The 14,840-nt window shown below is 34.9% G+C and overlaps 1 long non-coding RNA gene across 1 annotated transcript in view; it reads left to right on the top strand.

The window, feature by feature from the left end:
- LOC135207619 (uncharacterized) overlaps positions 1–14,840 on the top strand; it is a 239,397-nt gene that overhangs the window by 223,723 nt on the left and 834 nt on the right. The window contains exon 3 of the long non-coding RNA XR_010313004.1: positions 9,177–9,327. This is a non-coding gene — a long non-coding RNA (uncharacterized LOC135207619). The remainder of the gene's footprint in view (positions 1–9,176; positions 9,328–14,840) is intronic.

The following is a 14,840-nucleotide window of genomic DNA, read 5'->3' as shown; positions in this document are numbered from 1 at the left end:
GGGACCTGGGGCTTTCCAGTTTGGCATTTTCTTTAGTTGGTGTCTGACTGTGTCGTCGTGATCTCTTTGAATCTTTGTTTATTCTCCCTGTTTCTTCTTCCTTGACTTCCTGGAGCCATGTTGCATGTTTGTTGTGATACCGAATTGCTCCTATGTTTTCCCAGAGTCTCTTACTTGGTTCGGCTTCAGGAATTTCTGGGTGGTGTCTTCCCCTCTTAGTTGGCTGTTAGTCTTTTCTGGTTGGTTCCGAATAGTTTGTTCTGTTGGTATCCCTTATTCCTGTTCATGTACCGTTGGATCTTGTGTGCTTTTGGCCTTAAAGCCTCTGTTTTACATCTTCTATTGTGTTGTTTAGTCCCCTCTCTTGTACTTTTGTATTTCTCGTTGAGTTCCTCCCTTGTTTTCTTGCTTCTTAGCCTTTTTTCTGCCATCTCTTTCGGTTTACTCAAGTCAGATCTTCATCACCATGATTTGCTTTTCCAGCGCCTTTTTCCAAGGAGGTTGCTGTTTTGGTTTCTGTTGGGTTGGTGTGACGTTGGTGTTGGTGTTCGAATCCCATCAGTTATTATTATTATATTATTATTATTATTATTATTATTCAGAAGATGAACCCTATCCTATGGAAACATTGCATTGAAATTGAAGCTTCCAAAGAAGTATAAAGGTGTTGGGATTCATTTTTTTTTTTTTTTTTTTTTTTTTTTTTTGTTTTTTTTTTTTTGCTCTATCACAGTCCTCCAATTCGACTGGGTGGTATTTATAGTGTGGGGTTCCGGGTTGCATCCTGCCTCCTTAGGAGTCCATCACTTTTCTTACTATGTGCGCCTTTTCTAGGATCCACACTCATTCGCATGAGTCCTGGAGCTACTTCAGCCTCTAGTTTTTGCTAGATTCCTTTTCAGGGATCTTGGGATAGTGCCTAGTGCTCCTTATGATTATGGGTACGATTTCACTGGCATATCCCATATCTACTTATTTCTATTTTCAGATCTTGACAACTTACTTTTTATCCATTTTTTCCCTCTCTTTCTCTTCAACTCTGGTTGTCCCATGGTATTGCAACATCAATGAGTGATACTTTCTTCTTGACTTTGTCAATCAACGTCACGTCTGGTCTATTTGCACGTAATCACCCTATATGTTCTGATACCATAGTCCCAGAGGATCTTTGCCTGATCGTTTTCTATCATCTCAGGTTGGTGTTCGTACCACTTATTACTGCAAGGTAATTGATGTTTCTTGCACAGGCTCCAGTGGAGGGCTTTTGCCACTGAATCATGCCTCTTTTTGTACTGGTTTCTGTGCAAGTGCCGGGCATTCGCTTGCTATGTGGTTTATGGTTTCATTTTTCGTATTGCACTTCCTACATATGGGATGAGATGTTATTTCCGTCTATACGTTCTTTGAAAACATATCTGGTTTTAGGGCCTGATCTTTGTGGCCGCTGTTATCATTCCTTCAGTTTCCCTTCTTAGCTCTCCCCTCGTAGCCATGCCAATTGTCATCGCTGGCTAGTTCTTTAGTCTGTCTCATGTATTGTCCGTGCATTGGTTTGTTGTGCCAGTCCTCTGTTCTGTTTGTTATTCTCCTGTCTCTGTATATTTCTGGGTCTTCGTCTACTACTAATAATAATAATATTATTATTATATTATTATTATTATTGTTTTTTTTTTTTTTTTTTTTTTTTTTGCTCTATCACAGTCCTCCAATTTGGACTGGGTATTTATAGTGTGGGGTTCCGGGTTGCATCCTGCCTCCTTAGGAGTCCATCACTTTTCTTACTATGTGTGCCGTTTCTAGGATCACACTCTTCTGCATGAGTCCTGGAGCTACTTCAGCCTCTAGTTTTTCTAGATTCCTTTTCAGGATCTTGGGATCGTGCCTAGTGTTCCTATGATTATGGTACAATTTCCACTGGCATATCCCATATCCTTCTTATTTCTATTTTCAGATCTTGATACTTTATCCATTTTTCCCTCTCTTCTCTTAAACTCTGGTGTCCCATGGTATTGCGACATCAATGAGTGATACTTTCTTCTTGACTTTGTCAATCAACGCCTAAACCTGAAGTTGTTATTATTATTATTATTATTATTATTATTATTATTATTATTATTATTATTATTATTATTATATTATTTATTTATATTATTATTATGTATTCAGAAGATGAACCCATATTCATATGGAACAAGCCTACAATATGTTCATTAGAAAGAAGTAACAGAAGGTAATAGGGAAATACAGTAAGAAGACATCACTTATTAGAAGAGAAAAAAAATGATTAATACACTAATCAATAAATCGATAAAAATATAAGGAAATTCTAAAATACACGGAGAATAGATTTAGAGCGGTCATGCGTTGCAAGAGATTAATTCAGATAAAACTTCGATTCAATGAGAAAAGAAACTCGAAGAACAAGGAAAATGACAATAAAACAAAGGAAGGAATGTTAAGGAAATAAATTTGATAAAAAACAAGGGAGAGAGTGGAATAACAGACTCACTTCAAAATCTACAAGAAGGGAGTATAACACTCGTATTTGTTGAAGATATATATATATATATATATATATTATATATATATATATATATATATATATATATATATATATATACCTACTTCATTAAGTCTGACCTAACATGACCGTGCCTTACCTTACATAACCTAATATGAAAAAAAAAATCCAGGTAAATTTAACTCGTTCACAAAATTGATCACAAATCCCCGAAATTTATCATAATGACAACATCCCCGATATTGCTGCGTCTAAACCTGAAGTTAAGCACATTCCAAATTTACCTCATCCTAAATACACACAACTGTCAATATTTGCGCGCCTCCGTCGCTCTCTCGCGAGAGAGAGCAGTACGGCACGGCAACGCTCGCTCACTTCCGGCGATCTGTCTTCAAAGAGAAGCCGCACTTGTCTCTGGTAGGCCCGTTGGCGGGAACAGATCATACTTGGTCGCATCCGAGGACGGTGGGAGACAATCGTCTCGCAAACCGGCAACGCAGGAACACATGACCTAGGAATTTAGGATGGTCCTTAGTGGGAGACCCTCTCTTATGCGATCACCTTTGCTCTTGTTTCGTCTCCTCTTCTTTCTCTCTTCCTCCTTTTCCTCTTTCCTTGAGTCTTATGTCAATGCTGCTCATGATACAATTAACACATACACAATTCCCTCCCCCTCCCCCTTAGTGGTTAGTTAGTGTGAGACAGATGCCAAGGAGTATTGATAGGGAAAGAGCAGTGTAGGTATAACTTGGAAGAGGATGCATCCCAAAGGTATTATAGCAAATAAAGTGGGTATGTTCTCCTAGAACCATTACGTAGGCTATAGTAGATTCACATCAACCGTGCATATGATGCCTAAGCCAGTCCCTTACGACGCTCCTGATTGGCTGTTGATAAACCAGTCACAGGGCTGGAAACTCTCCTCAGTCTCTCTCGAGAGTTCACATGGGTAGGATCTGTGTTCCACCTCTCCTAAGGGATACGTCTTTCAAAAGTACCCCACGGGAGAGGTGGAACATACATCCTGCCTATGTGAACTCTCGAGAGAGACTGAGGAGAGTTTTCAGCCCTGTGATTAGCTTATCAACAGCCAATCAGAAGCGTCGTAAGGGACTGGCCTAGACATCACATGCACGGTTGATGTGAATCTACTATAGTATTTTCTAGCATAACCTGCTGACCAAAACAATCTGTACTTTTAGTTTCATGCCACAATCAGAATAAAATATAGGACCCAGGGAGAAGGTTGTTTAGGCCCTAGGTGGTTTAATCGTGTAATTGATGACAGGTGGTGACAGATTTTGTCACCATTTGACAGATAGACGGAGATGATATTGTTGGGTCATGGGTGGTTAGGGCTACGTCAATTCTGACAGGGAAGGATACGAATCAGGAATCAGAAGTCGATGTGTATTTATGAAAATAAGAGAGATGGAGCTGTAGAGAGAGAAACTGACGAACGATGAGAGAGAGAGAGAGCGAGAGAGAGAGAGAGAGAGAGAGAGAGAGAGAGAGAGAGAGAGAGAGAGAGAGAGAGAGAGAGAGAGAGAGGGGAAAAGGTGTCGTTTACCTTTCCCCTTCAGTGGACAGGCTATGAATAGACTTTTAATATGTACCATAGTCAGCATGAGGACCTTCCCCTTTAAAACATAAGCTGCCCCGCCTCTCAAGTACTTTCCCCTCTCTCTCTCTCTCTCTCTCTCTCTCTCTCTCTCTCTCTCTCTCGTAACCCGAAGCTGTTTTTTATGGTTTCGTGTCTGTTAATTAAGTATATACGTCTTTCATTTAATTAATGACGACAGATTTCTATTGGGATATTATGAAATGCGAGCTAAGATCCTATTTCATTATTGCCCCAGAGCAATTTTCCAGGTATGTTAATCATTTAATTAATTACATTTTATTTATTTGTTTATTAACTTGTTGATTTCTTTTTTCTATCAAGTGATCTCCTCTTCCTGCATTCCTATCACCTTGTATACCTTCTTTCAGTGAACACCAGAATATTCTTTGGAAACTTGAATTTCAAGTCTGTGGCTCATGTGATGGTGGGCTTGTCCATATGAATAGGGTTCATCTTCTTAATAATAATAATAATAATAATAATAATAATAATAATAATAATAATAATAATAATATATTCTTGGAAGCTTGTTTTTTAATATAAATAAGGTTTATCTTCTTTAATAATATTAATAATATGATATAATAATAAAAAGAATAATAATAGTACTGTTATATATTCTTCGGAATCTTGAATTTCAAGTCAGTGGCCCCTATAGTGGGCTTGTTCCATGTGGAGGGGGTTATTCTTCTTAATAATAATAATAATAATGATATATTATTTGGAAGCCTCAATAATTATATACTAATAATAATTTTATTTTTTTATTTTTTTTATTTACAATAAAATCACATTGCTAAACGTTTTTCTGCTGATTTATATGCATACTTTCTTAATTATATATGTATGTATATTGTATGTGTGTACTTAATTTACAGGGTGTCCATAAACAGTCCCAGTACATTACAAGTATTTATTGCTCAGAAACCATCTAACATAGAGTAATGCAGTTTTTTTTAATGTTTTATATTTCTTCAAGTTTACATTGAGAGTACTTCATTCTACAAAAAAAATATTGAATTACTCTATATTATATGGTTTCTGAGTAATAAATGCTTGTAATGGTACCCGGACTTTATGAACACCCTGGATAGTATATGTTTGTATTCTTATATATAAATATGTATACGTATAATATGTAGTATGTGTATATATATATATATATATATATATATATATATATATATATATGTATATATATATATAAATATATATATATATATATATATATATATATATATATATATATATCTTTCTGCAGATACACATTTAATCATTATATACATCAACGTCCGTTCCACGCTGTCTCGTCCATTTATCAAATAACATCGTCCTCATTCATCCCCAAATAACAAAACTCGCCCAGGACCCTCGTAAAGTGAGAGAGAGAGAAAGAGAGAATCTATCCATGATTATCTGATACAGTTGGCTTTTTTTGATTTTTGAGAGAGTTGATAGGAATCTTACTGAGAGAGAGAGAGAGAGAGAGAGAGAGAGAGAGAGAGAGAGAGAGACTAATTCTTGACGCTCCGTCGCTCCCAGAACAAACTACAGGAATCGCGGTGTTCGAGGCTTTTTTTTTTTTTTTATCACCCTTTTATTTGTTTTTCTGTTTATTTACCTGTTATTTGGGGGGGGGGGGGTGATATTTCTGCTGAATATGTCATTTAAGATGGATATATACTTTGTGTCGTTTCTTTCAATCCGCCTTTATTTCATTTGAGATAATTCGTTATTTATTTTTTTATTTTATTTATTTTTAGCTATTTTTATGGTTCAGATATTCACATGTTCATATGCTTACGGCTTTAATTGGCCAGGAGAATTATATGGGTCTGCCCCCTTCCCTTCCCCCTCATAATCTCCCTCCCTGTACTTCTTCAACCGCCCCCCACCCCATCCCCGTTCTCTATTCACATGTCCATATGCTTACGACTATAATTGGCTAGAAGAATTATATGGGTCTGCCCCTTTCCCTCCCTTTCATAATTTTCCTCCCTGTAATTCTTCAACCACCCTCCTCCCCACCCCCGCCCCCGCCCGATCTCTTCCTTCCAAGGCTTTACAATAACAACACCCCTTCACCACCATCATCCAGGAAATTTATCTGCAGTTTGTCTCCCTGGAAAGAACGACGCTGGAAAGATGGCCCAGTTCCCATAATACCCTCCAGGGCGTCGGCCTGGAATCTCCACAAAGTACTACTTTGTTAGTCTGGTAGATGCCAGAATTTTCGAGTGTTCGCTCGATGTCAATAAATCCTCCACTTCAATTCTTTGGTAGGAGACTGGGACACATAAAACAAGGTTAAATGGAGCTTTGGAAGTTGGCATTGTCTGGTAGAGGCTTCGTTGGAGGCTGTTGGCTCAATGTAAACAAACCCTCTTCTTTCTTCCAGTGAGAGGAAACTTGGGTAAGGCTAAGTAAATATGGCCTTAGAACTTGGCAGTCTTGTGGATACTGTGTCCAAACTCTGCTCGAAAGGTAGACGACTCGCTCAGTGTAAACAAAACTTCTCGTTTTCCTTTTGAGGAAACTAGAGACGGACAGGAGACTCACTCGAGGTCTTATCCATGTAGGAAAAAGTTTAAAGATAATGAAGATTCTCGTTCATCATTATGTAAATAAGTTTCATTGACAAAACTCAGGAGGCCATTTGCTTAGCAGCCAGAGGTCTCAAGGTATCATATGTCATTCGCTGTCAAAAATGGAAAACAGGAGGTAAGAGTAATATTAAATAAATGCCAATTATTTGCATTAGACATTAATGCTTGGCGGATGATGCTGAAGCATTAAAATTCAAGAGGGATAATATCCCTTGACATCATTTCATTTTCAAAATTGTCCCTAATTCTAACCAGGAATTGGGAACTGAATTCACTCCACTGTCTTTTCCTTCACTGTAGGATTTTGGAATCTCTTATAATATATCGAGGCTTAGTAGCATTACTGTGATTATTATTATCATTCATAATATATGTACACTAATTATATATATTTTATATATGATATATACGTATATAATGGCTTTTTATGTACTTGATGATCAAGACAAACAAATAGTTTCTACATTTATATTTTAGGCAGGCAGATTCGTCCCATTTCTCAATAGTAGGTTACTATGAAATATAAAACATTCTTTAAAAACAGGTTTTTGTCTCGACTTGTTATGAAGCATTCAAGAAATCAATTTTTTAAAATAATAATTTTTTTAAACCTATCCAGTTAACCTTAAAGCTTCATCATTTGAGAGACTAACCTGTATTAGAATCATAGTGAAATTGGACTAATGGCTAATTATCATGGAATCACGAGCAATTAACTCCCCAAAATAACGATGTAATTTAACAAAAATATTTTGAAAAGTCTAATTCATCTTAATTACATTCCGGCTGGTTAATGGCTCCCGTAATTAACGTTCTCGAGATGTCGTAATTACTGTATCAAGGTAATTGGATGCCTGTATATTTAATTTGTTTGGGTTGTAAAGATGGTGAATGACAAGGTACTGTTTTGTCAGTCATTATAGTAAAATACGAGGTCAATAGCTAAGTTAAGTACTGTTTCATTAATAGTCGTAATGACCTAGTATAAACACTAGGTCAATAGCTAGGAGCTGTAATATTAGTTCCATATAGCGGCAGTTTCGGCAGTAGCACCTGTCACGGTAGTAAAAGTAGCTACAAAGTAGCAGAAACGGTAGCATTTTTCGAAAACCGTGCATTATCTACACTGGTGTCCATTAGTCCAAAAAATTGAGGGTTAGTGAACTTTATAAGCTCCTTAAATTAGTCTTGACGCAGGTTTCCAACGATTGGGTGTGTATCTCCTCTCTCTCTCTCTCTCTCTCTCTCTCTCTCTCTCTCTCTCTCTCCAATAGATTTCATTTAGTGGAAGCGACTTTGGTAATGAAAAATATGATGTTATGTTTTCTTATAAGTGCACGTAAGTTAATATATATATATATATATATATATATATATATATATATATATATATATATATATGATAAATACATATATATAGATATATATATATATATATATATAATATATATATATATATATGTATGTATGTATGTATATATAGTCACGTAATTGTAGTGTAGATAAATACTAATTTGATTATAAAGAGACTTAATTCAGTGAATAATGTAATGATTTAGTTTGTATTCCATGTGGCTAAATTCTCTTCTAGTCTATAAATACACAGTATGTGTTGGCCTATTAATGAAACGAAGTTCGCAATAAAACTCATGAAGAAAACATACTGACTGAAAGATAGTCATCATTCAGAGCACTGTTACAATTTAGTTTTTGATCCCTTTTGACTAGCTCCTCTTCTAACCTATAAATACGCAGCAAGTCTTGACCTATTAATAAAACAAAATTCGCAGTATAAAGAAATCGACAAAAACCAAAATCAAATTAACTTTAACTACTAAAACATTCTTAGTTAGGTTAATAATATAACCAATATATCGTCTAACCTATAATTACACGGCATGTCTTGATTTATAAAATGTAACAGAAAAAAAATGTAATTCGTGATTGAATTCGTCAGAGTAACAAAAACATACAATTTGTCATTTTCAAGTCTTGTCATATCTTTATACCTGCTTGGCTGACGGACTGGAGTTACAAGGAGTTACAAGGATTAGGATTTCTCAAAGATTCGTTAGTCCATCCTAAGAGGAGACATCGTGTGCTCACTTATCGGTAGGAGCAGGTTTTACTGTGCATTCACAGTGTCATAGTGATTTTGTCTAGCTTTCGGGGGAGGAGGAGGAGGAGGAGGAGGAGGAGGAGGAGGAGGAGGAGGAGGAGGAGGAGGAGGAGGAAGGAGGAGGAGGAGGGGAGAAGGAGGAGGAGGAGGAGGAGGAGGGAGAGATTTTGCCCTCCCTCCCCCCCAACCCAAAATAGATAAATAAATAGTAATGAAAAAAGATTTAAAAAAAAAAAAAAAAAAATTAAAAAAAAAAAAAAAAAAAAAATAAGATCCTCTGAGTGACAGTTTTGACTCTTTTTGCAGATGGACCGCCGTTGTTTCGTCTGATGCTCCAGTGTTAAGCCACCATTCCAGAATCGACGCCCAAGCCCGCCCACACCGCCCACACCACTTCCAATTCACACAAACCTCACGCCCACGACTGCCACCACACGCGCCATACCCTCCTCCTCAGGTATGGGGACCCCCGACCCCCCCCGGGTACCTCCCTTGGATTGCCAATGAGTGAATGAATGTTCAGACTCATTATCTGTTAGTCAGTCGTTAGGTAGACATCATTGTCTTGGCAATTCGAGTGTGTATATTATATATATATATATATATATATATATATATATATATATATATATATATATATATATATATATAGATATATATATACGATATAGATATATATATAATATACATATATATATATATATATATATATATATATATATATATATATATATATATGTATATATATATATATATATATATATATATATATATATATATATATATATATATATATATGTATGTATATATATATATGTATATATATATATATATATATATATATGTTCATTTCTTTAAATAAAAAATACCATATCCTTAATCATCTTTCTTTTAATATATATATATATATATATATATATATATATATATATATATATATATATAAACATATACTATAATAAAAGAAATATGATTAATGGATATGGTATTTTTTAATTTACGAAAGGAATGGACTGTAATTGAAAATAAAAAAATTGAGAGGAAATGACATATTAAATTGATAGATATCATATATATATATATATATATATATATATATTATATATATATATAATATTGTGTGGGTGTGTATGTATGTATGTCTGTCTGTATGTAAAGAGGATTAGGTAAAATGTAAAAGTTACGTTAAACTGGATTTATATATATATATATATATATATATATATATATATATATATATATATATATTATATATATATATATATATACACTTTTGCAGGTACATAGTCATTATAAATGCCCCGAAATCATCATAATGATGAAATAATAGTAGAGAAATCATCATCATGATGATAAATAAAAAAAAATGATCAATTCACTTTAACCACGTCATATAAGCTACAATGTAGTCATCGTAGACCAAGGACTGAAAGCCATGCAAACGCCACTCTCTCTCTCTCTCTCTTGTATATATTAAGTTTGGGTCGGTTTTTCGCATGAACAAACCAGCTGTTTTCGCTTAAATGTTTTATCCGAGGACTCTCTCTCTCTCTCTCTCTCTCTCTCTCTCTCTCTCTCTCTCTCTCATCTCTCTCTCTCTCTCTCTATATATATATATATATATATATATATATATATATATATATATATATACATATATAAATATATGTATACGTTAAGTTTGGGTCGGTTTTCTCATGAACTAATCAGCTGCTTTTGATTAGATACTTTATTCGAAGAATCTCTCTCTCTCTCTCTCTCTCTCTCTCTCTCTCTCTCTCTCTCTCTCTCTCTCTCTCTCTCTCTCTCATATATATATATATATATATATATATATATATATATATATATATATATATATATATATATATTTTGTTTGGGTCGATTTTTCCCATGAACGAATCAACTGTTTTCGCTTAAATGTTTTATCCGAGGACTCTCTCTCTCTCTCTCTCTCTCTCTCTCTCTCTCTCTCTCTCTCTCTCTCTCTCTCTCTCTCTCTCCACAAGGCAAAACGGCCCCCTGGGGTAACCTTAATGCCCGCTATTGTCGCCTTCATTGGGTTAACGTCCGCCAATGGAAAAAGTTACGCGGTTCTGACGGAAGTGGATTTTTGCTGCCCTCGGTAACTTTGGCCTTTCAGAGGTCCGGTGGTTGCAAGAGTTGTCCCTTTTTAAAAATTATTTTTCAAGTTTTTTTCAAAGACTTTCCGTCCGCCCTCAGATCTTTAAAAAAAAAAAAACTTACAGAGGCTAGAGGGCTGCAGATTGGTACGTTGATTACCCACGCTCCAGTCATCAAACGTACCATATTGCAGCCTTATAGCCTCGGTAGTTTATATCTTATGGAAGGTCAAAGTTACGCGTAATCATGCGTCTGGCATCAGGATAGGCCGCCACCTAGCGGTAGTTGACGTTTCATGGGCCCCGTGCGCGGCTCATACGGCATTCTACCGAGCCCACTGACGGATAGATCTATTTTCTTGATTATACGCTGTAGCGGCTGTGCTACAGAAAACTTGATTGCGCCGGAGAAACTTCGGAGCATTTATTACTCGTTTTCCTTATGTTAAGTTTGCTTTTGTTTGAATCTCTTATTCGAGTCAATAACTTAGATGCTGTGACGCCAGTTTTAGCAGAAGTAAATCTATAAGTCAACCTTTTTTAACTGGAAAGCCTCCATTACATTACCCACTTCATACACGTAAACAGAAGGCCCATCAGCAGTGCGTCAGATCCCCATACACACACATAACAACCTGTCGATTGTCGGAGTAGACTACCCAAAAAATCAAGTCCCTCTTATTCAACCGATGAAGAAAGACGAAAAAACACCTGTGAAATTATTTTGCAGATACGTAGATAGATAATTAGACACTCACTCATATGAAATATTCCTGTAAGCCATGAAGAAACTTATAATAGTAATATTATTAGGCACAATAAACGTACAATTACGAATAGCCAATATGAAATGATTTGCTACAAACATTGAAATAGCGCGCGCATTTTTAAACCTTGTCTGATCAATCCAGCCTCATTAATACTAGCAGGTGGGGCTCTCTTCTCTCTCTCTCTCTCTCCTCTCTCTCTCTCTCTCTCTCTCTCTCTCACGAGTGTTTATTTTGCATGTATTCACTCGCTTCTGTTCTAAATATTTTTAATACATAATTTCCCAGGGTAGATTTGAGATATAACGTTGTTATAGAAAATGCGCTCACTTTTATTATTTCTTCATATATCTTATTTTTGTTTATATTTGGCTAAATAAGTAACATTTTAATGAGGGTTCGTGTATTCATTCAGTAAATTGCGATACTTGGTATGTGTATTCATTAAGTTTCATTACTGGTTATGAATGACTACTGGTCAGAGAGAGAGAGAGAGAGAGAGAGAGAGAGAAGGAAAATGGGTATTTCTGGTTTGTTCTGGATGCCGTATAATCCCTATGTTCGTTTCAAGTTTTTTATAAAAAAAATCATGTTACATTTTTATATTTATTTGATTCCCTGTTCTCGAAGTTGTTCATCTATATTGTATATTTCTCCCAGTTATATTTCTATAAATTCTATGACTTCCTTAACCTCGGCTTCTGTATCGTAAGCATCACTACAAAATATGATCTGGTCAGATAAGTATTTTTTGATGAGAGTATTTCTTTCCAAAAGTCAATATTGTTCTTGTTTTTTTGTTTTTTTTATCTTAGATTTTTTTATCCCCAAATTCTCCCCTTGTCTCTTGTGGTTTTTGGGTTAAAAAAATGCCAGCGAGAAATTTTTTTACGAATTTATTTTTTTTAGCTTTGGGGAAAAAATACCATTGAGTTTTTTTTTCTTTACCTTTCCTCCATCCCTTGTGGATTTTGGGTAAAAAAAAAATCAGTTATATAATTGTTTATTTTTATCATTATTATTCTTTTTATTTTCAGCTTTCTTCCATCCCATGTGGGTACTGAGTTAAAGTGCGTTCATAGGAAATATATACTTTATAGTAATTTTATAAGGTTTCAAAGAAAGAAATTTCACCATTAAACATTAATATTATAATAAAGTTTAAATGTTCTTTCAGTTGAAAGTGATCGATAAAGTTGCTCTACAGAATCGTCCTCAGTCTCAGTAGATTTGAAAATATCAGTTTTATATTTCTGCATAAAGTTTAAATGTCTCTCCAGTCAACAATTATCAGAAAAAGTTATGTTTTAGATCAAGTCCCAATTATTTCGTGAGTTGAAAATATCGACTGTTTATTTTAGCACTTAGTTTTAAATGGGTTTTCGGGCGAAACTCATTCGTGAAATTACTTTATACGTAAAGTTGTGATTCGTCTCTATTTGAAAATATCAAAAGCTAATTTTTACATTGTGTTTTTTTATGGCATTTCAGTGAAAAAAAATCGTCAGTAAAAGTCCATTCTAATGTTAACTTTCAGTTTTATAAAGTTAATTTTTGCCTGAAGTTAAAATGACTTTTCAGTTAAAAATCACCGGTAAAACTTACTTTTAAAGTCAAGTTTCCATGTCACTAGAGTTGATTGTCATTATTATTATTATTATTATTATTATTATTATTATTTTATTATTATTATTATTATTATTATTGATTATTGATTATTATTTAAGTCAAGTTTCCATGCCACTAGAGTTAATTGTTACTATTATTATCTTATTATTATTATTATTATTATTATTATTTTATTATTATTATTATTATTATTATTAGTTATTATTATTATTATTATAAATTTTAAATGTTAAACGGCTTTTCAGTTCAAAATCATCAGTAAAACTTACTTTTAACGTCAAGTTTCAATGTCACAAGAGTTAATTATTATTATTGAACTAAGGAACCTCCGTAACGAAGCTATAATATTGACAATCAAAAGCCACAGTATTGTTAAAATATATTAGTGTACAATGCTAAAAAAATATACAAGGAGAGACTTTCGGATACTGCTCCGTATCCCTCTTCAGTCATACTGATGGTCAAGCAATGGATGGAGCGGTACAACAGCGCAAAAAAAAAAGAAAAAAAAAGAAAAAAAAAAACTGGTTCAAGGCGGATGGATTTAAGTGTTGGTCAGGTAATCCCCGTTCAGTTGTTTCTGTTGGCGAGACGGCTGGAACGGCGAAGTGGTCGTTCAGGTGATTCCAGCTCAGCAGACACTCCATCGGTGCCATGACTTGAAGCTGTAGTAACCTCAGTCATCTGGGATAAAAGAGAGGTGGGAGCAACATCAGGGGTCTCACAATCGCCAGACATATGAATCTTGAAATCGTTGACAAAGTGGCCAATTATTAAAGAATTGGTAAAACTATCTTCATCAGTGAAGGTTTTTTCCCTTCAAAAGCACACCCCTTTCTAATAGCAGCCCCTTCCACTAAGCGACGAACACCAACATCCCCACTCTCAAAAATGACAGAGGCACCATTCCAATTGATGTTGTGACCTGGAACGAATGATAGGCCCTACGATGTTCAGAAAGTCTTACATCCAAACCCCGCCCACTTTCTCCAAAGTATTTCTGAGGGCAAATGGCACAGGGAATTTGATAAACACCAGGTGTTTTCCTAATACAATTGTTGTTATTATTGCACATTAACCTATTTCTGATTGTATTTTTAAAATTGAAAACAATTTGAATTTCTTTTTGCTGACTATTTGCAAGATAGCAGGGATTTTCCAGTTTCGGATTGTAAGCTATGGATAAATACTTCTTATTTTTGACCACATTAGGATTACCTGCTGCACTCATACCGTAATATATTCGTTTTGCTTTAGAGTTAACTCTTTCTGTAATGTGAATGGGATATTTCAGACCCTTAAAACCATTGAAGATATGCTGAAGCTCAAGTTCTAAAAGTTCAATATCACAAATACGATGGGCTCTAAGACAAAAGCTTTTGCCCTCAACGAATGAAAAGAATAGAAATGGATGTACCCCTCAGTATTAGTACCTTTACGAAACACGGAAA

Source organism: Macrobrachium nipponense, chromosome 34, assembly GCF_015104395.2.
Source record: "Macrobrachium nipponense isolate FS-2020 chromosome 34, ASM1510439v2, whole genome shotgun sequence".
Taxonomy (NCBI): Eukaryota; Metazoa; Arthropoda; class Malacostraca; order Decapoda; family Palaemonidae; genus Macrobrachium; species Macrobrachium nipponense.
Note: the sequence above shows the minus strand (reverse complement) of the source record. Positions and strands in the feature narration are given on the sequence as shown.